Genomic DNA, 5,855 nt, shown 5'->3' with positions numbered 1-5,855 from the left:
ACCTGCAGCCGCTCACGCCTGCGCACTCGCTCCGGGGCCGGTGGGGGCGGGGAGGGGCGCCTGTCAGCCTGGGCACTCCTGGCTGGAATATCCTTCTTTTAAATGCAAAGTGTTGGACTCGATATCAATTTTTAAAAAAATAAACGTCAAGTTTTCTTATCCTAATCATAATTTCGTGACTATAGATTCTGTCTTTGGAAGATTTCTTTAAGAATAATTTGTACTTGGTCAACTGAGTCAGATAATAGGTTCAAAATTATATATTGCTTGTATAAATTTTCAGCCAATAATACGTTTTACCGTGTGGAGTTGTATTTAGTGTGTGTGTGGGAGGGGATTGTTTTTTGTTTTTTTACTACTAATCAGCCTTGGCAGGGGCAGAGTCTTGAGATGAAGGGAGAGTTAGGATCCCCTAGGCTAGGGCTGCCTCCCTGCCACATGGTTTGCCGTGGGAATTAGAGGTCCTAGGACCCCAGAATATTCTGGCAATGGGGAATAGATTCTCTGGGTGTGAGCACAAGTATACACTGACACACATCAGAGGAAGGGACCATAGGGACTGGGGTCAGGGGAGGGGTGGACCTTGGGGCAGTGACAGTGACAGAAACATACATCAATTTCCCCTGGACTAAGGCAAAGACCACCTTGTTGGGCCTCATGTGGAATCCAGGTCAGAACAGCTGCACTGGCTGTGATGAGGAGTCCTCATAAGGCAACTAGACACCCCACGGCTGAAGAGGAGGTTGAGGGTCCTCTTCAAGGTCCCTCTCAAAGCCCCTGGTTCCTATGGATCCTGTCACATTCCCTCCTGGGGCCCAATGAATGCTGAGGTCCTGAAGTCTCTCAGAGCTATGGTGTGTGCTGCGGTTTCCCTGCTTGGTGTGTAGTATGAGTGGTTCCCCTTAAAGGGGTGATGTGTCCAGTACTGGGGTGAGAAGAGTGTCCCTTGCACTCCTACACATTCCCCTGCCCCTGAGCTGGCCCATACCTCCTCCTATCAGCATCCGAGCTTCTCAGTGGAGGAATGGAGCCTCTTATCTATTCATTGACCAGCTGTGCCCTGAGCACTCAGTGGGGGTGGTGAGAGAAAGAACCACCAGGGCCACAGTTTGGAGCGGGAAATGGAGAAACCCAGAAAGAAAAGACAGAAAGGAGCAAGTTCTGTGTTGAAAAACAGTAAGGTGCCACAGTGGGGTCATGGAAAGTCTGCACTGAGGGGACATGTCTGTCCCCAGCAGTGGAATGAAAAGGCGCCAGCCATTCACACATCTGGGGATGATTATCCCAGAAGGAGGCACAAGTGTATGGACACACAGAATGTGTTTGTCCAGAGATGAAGCCAGGGCTAGTGTGGCTGGTGGGAGCTTGGCAGGACAGTAGGGGGACAGTGGGGAGGCAGGAGACAGGGCCTGATGCTTGATGGCTGTGTGAGTGGTCCATTCTGTGTGACAACATTAGCCAGTCTTGAGTGACTTAAGCAACAAACATTTCTTATCTCACACTATCTGTGGACCAGGAATCGGCCATGCTTCAACTGGAGGCCTCTGCCAGTGTCTCCCAGGGGTCTGGGGCTGTGGACTCATTGATTCAGGACCCAAGAGCTCCTCTGTCTGATGGTCTCAATGTTAAGCCACAGATGCCTCTTCATATAGCAACTTGTAATATACAGGCTTGTTTCCTAGAGTGAGGGACCAGGAAGAGAGAAAGACAGAGAGGAAACTGCAATACAAATGAATAAGTAGAGGTTCTACACCTCAACTCTGGGGGATTGTCAAATAGTACAACCACTGTATATAACACCTTCAGCAGTTTCTAAAAAGGACAAGCCTACAGTTTTCAGTCAATCCCAAAGTTCCCCTCCTACATCAATACCCAAACGCATGTGAACACAGATATTCACACGCCTTTACACAAGTATTTCAGAGCACCGTTGTTCAGAAGAACCCAAAGGTGAAAACCCTAATGTCCATCAACAGGTGAAAGCCAAATGTGCTGTTTCCAAAATGGAATGTTGTGTAGCAATGAAAAGAGTGCAAATGTTCTCAAATAGACATTTAATAGGGTTATGTAACATTGTCAATGAACGTACTGCAATTTACAGGTACAATCTAAGATAATCAAACTATTAAATTCTATTTTAAGTGGACTTTATACCATAGAATAAACACGTTAGTATACATTTTAAAAAGTACCAAAGATGGACTTGCTCTAACTCTGGAGCTCTGGTGGGCAGTAGAGGTGTAGTTGGCTCCAGGCCTGGAGATGTTTCCAGAGCTTGTTCTGGAGCTGCTGCTGTAGTTCCAAGAAGAGAAAACATCATCCATAGGACTGCTTCTCCACATGTCTCCCAAAAATAGAAAAGAAAGCTTCTCACTGCCACTCAATGATCTCTCAAACATGCCAGCCCCAGAAAGTCTTCCCAGACTGCAGTCCAGGGCAATAGGGATCTGAGCCTCCTCATTGCTCCTGGTCCAGCTCCAGCCACAGAAGGCTCTGCTCTGTGTGGTCCATGCGGATGGCTCCCTGCCATCCTCATTTGCCCCCATCACCCACCTCAAGTCCTCCTCACATCCCCCTCTGCCTCAGTGGGCTCCAGGGTCTCCAGCTGTTCCAGAAGATAGCGGACTCCGTGCTCCAGGTCTGAGTCACTCATGCTGGGCTCTATTTAAGCCAGTAGCATCCTCAGGCAGGGAAATTCTGGGGGCTGGTGGAAATCCTCATGGTAATGGTACAGCTAAATGCCCAGGATGGTGGACATGACCCTGGGGGGAGTCACGTGGGCAGCAGAGTCAGAGACCTGGCCTTCCCGCCACACTGCACTCCAGGGCCGCCCTGTGGGGACCTGGGCCTCTGCGCCTTTTGCCCCTGCCTCTCCAGAGATCAGTTCTCCTCCACGGCCCATCTCACCTGGACGACCGGGCAGAGGAGTCCTGGACACAGGGGCAGGGTCGCCAACCAGCCTGCTCAAGTGCCAACTCTTGATCCACGGTGTCACCATCTGTCCGTTTCCTGAGGGCAGCCTGGCCCAGCACACTGTCCCCCTCCCTCTCTCTCCCCCGGCTGTCACCACCCCGAGGGCAGGCAGGGCGTCTACTCTGGTCACTGCATCTCGGGAACACATAGGGGTCCCAGGAGTATCTGGCCCAGGAGGGTACACACAGACTCTGTCATCTGCCCGGGCTTCCTGCGGGCCTCCTAACACCTCAGATTTACCTCCTCCATCTACAGGCTGCCTCGTCCACTAGGGACGTGCCTGCGTCTCCTGCTGCCACTGACACTCATCCTTCACCAGCGAGGGCTCAGCTGTCCCCTGAGTGTCATGGGACCCCTGAGCACCAGCTGAGCACCCCCGCTGAGGTTCCAGCACACGGTGAGCAGGATGCTCTCCACACTTTGTGTTCTGGGTCCCAGGATCGGGGGAAGAGGCAGGACTGGGAGGGACAGGCGATGGCTGGAGACTCTCATGGGGGGGACTCTGACCTCTGACCTCCCATATGCGCATCCCAATATTCATAGCAGCATTGCTTTCAACGGCCAAGACATAAAAACAATCTATGTGTCCAGCAGTAGATGAATGGAAATATGGCCATACAGTACATATATAGAGATATGTACATATCCTTTCAAAATTGAATTTTGATGATGTCTTTTTTCCAGAAATTTACTCATATAGCCTAACATGTTAAGCATACAGGGAGGAAATTTCACATTCTCTTTTATATAATTCTTTTCGGAAAAGTATTTATCTTACTCATAATAGGCTCATTTTAATTGGCTTGAAAGAGTCCATCTAATTTCCAGATAGAAAGACTACACTTTCCTGTTCCCAAACCAAAATTTACTTGATTCCATCAAACATACTGTTTCTATTCCGATTATATTACTATTGTTTACTATTTCCATATTAAATCCCTCCTCCATTTCCACTGTTTAAAATTTTCTCTTCATTCTCAGGTACAAAAATGTGGTGTGTAACTTCAGTTTTGAAATTTAAGGAAAAACTTTCCAGTTTTACTAAAAAAAGAAATACAGCTCCCATAAAAGAAAAAAAAAAAAACACAGCAGAAATGAGGTGAGAGTACGTGATGGATAGAAGCATGTGTTTTCAACCATATAAGACAACGAGTTCAAAGCAACCACATACAAAGAATATAAAAGCTTTTTAAAGTAAAATAGAAACAGAGACAGTGTTCGAAAAACTCCCATCGGAGGAAGTGCCACGCTCAGTAAATCTCAAAACACACCCCTGACCTTACCGAATCCGAAGACAAAGAGCGTTTTCAATGACTTTCAACCCTTGCTATTACAGAAAGGTTTTTCAATGGCAGCATGCCTTAAGTGGTATGAAAGGCACCTTTTTAACCAGGAGCTAGGGCCTTGATGGGTTAATTGCAGTAACATGAATCACCTGGAGGAGCCATCTTACCCATCCACTTAGCTTTTTCCCAATTAATCCAATGATCTAAGATGCTGGGGGCTGAGAAGGCTCCTTCACGGAGAAACTTGTGATAAACCCATGGTACATAGTAGTTACCCCTCATGGACTCGTAGGAAACACTTGAAAAATCCAAGACTTCACCTGATGATGGTTTGGTCAAGAGGAGAGAAAGCTCCTTCTCAGCTACCACCCATTTCATACGAGGGTTTGCCATTTCCAGAGCCTGAGAATTCCTGGCACCCTTGCGCGAAGGACAATTCCCCTGGGGGTCCAGCGGACACCCGGCATGGGGGACCAGGGGTATGGACTTTCCATAGCACCAGGGGCCTCACCTCTCAGCACCGACTGGGGAAATCTATGCTTCATATCCTTCCCTCTGTGCTGCTTTATTCACAGCTTCATGGATGTACAGATGAGGTTTCAAACAACACAAAAACCCACATGCCTAAAGTGTACAGTTCAGTAAGTTTGGACACGTGTATATACCCAGAAAAGCTTTAGCTGAATTAAGATCAAGACATACAGACGGCTGCCCAAGCTTGCTTCATGCCCCTTGTCAGCCACGCCTCCCACCCATCCCCAAGCAATCTCTGACCTGTTTTCTTCAGAAATGAAATAGTTCTGTATCTGGCTGCTTTTCCTCGGCATGAATGTTTGCAAGTAAACTAACTATGAGGGGAGCTCCGCTGAGTTCCTTCATGTAGGCCAGTGGCAGCAGGTTGCCCAGCAGGGGGACCCCGTGCAGGCATTGCATATGGGGATGGATGGCTTGGTAAGGGATCCTCAGAAGAGGCAGAGGCTGAGATAGCCGCCTTCCCTACTAGGAATCAGACTCCCCCACAACAGAATCACACTGGGATTCAAACATGGCTAAAGGAAGATGCGATCAGAGTCACTTTGTCAGGACTCCAGCGAGTGCGCTCTAAGACGTTAAACGATGCCAAGTTGGCAAACATAGGACAGGGAGAGAAGGAAGCTCCTGGTAAATACCTACAGAGACTACAGGAGTCTTTCGCAGATTCACTGAGATGGATCCCGAAAGTGCAGAGGGAGGAATGATCTCAAAAGATAGATTTCTCACTCGGTGGGCTCCAGATATCCCCAGGAAGCTACTACAACAGGCGTATGGACCAAATCAGTCTTAGATAACCTGTTGCGACAGGTTCAGACACTTTATAATGGCAGGGAGGTAGAGGACAAGAGTCAGGAAAAGACCAGGAAAGACGGAAGTGCCAGCAATGGCTCTCACCTCCACTCTGAACCAGCCGGAGAAAAATGCCCACAGGGATCCAGGCGGAAAGGAACAGACTTGCTGTTACCGTAGAAAGCGGGGACACCTGCGAGAATTGCTCTCGGGCATCGAAGCCGCCACTGGCTTCAGGCCCAGTCTGCAGACGTGCACACTGCAGAAGGCTGC

Source organism: Giraffa tippelskirchi, chromosome 2, assembly GCF_054371585.1.
Source record: "Giraffa tippelskirchi isolate mGirTip1 chromosome 2, T2T-mGirTip1v1.2.pri, whole genome shotgun sequence".
Lineage (NCBI taxonomy): Eukaryota > Metazoa > Chordata > Mammalia > Artiodactyla > Giraffidae > Giraffa > Giraffa tippelskirchi.
Note: the sequence above shows the minus strand (reverse complement) of the source record.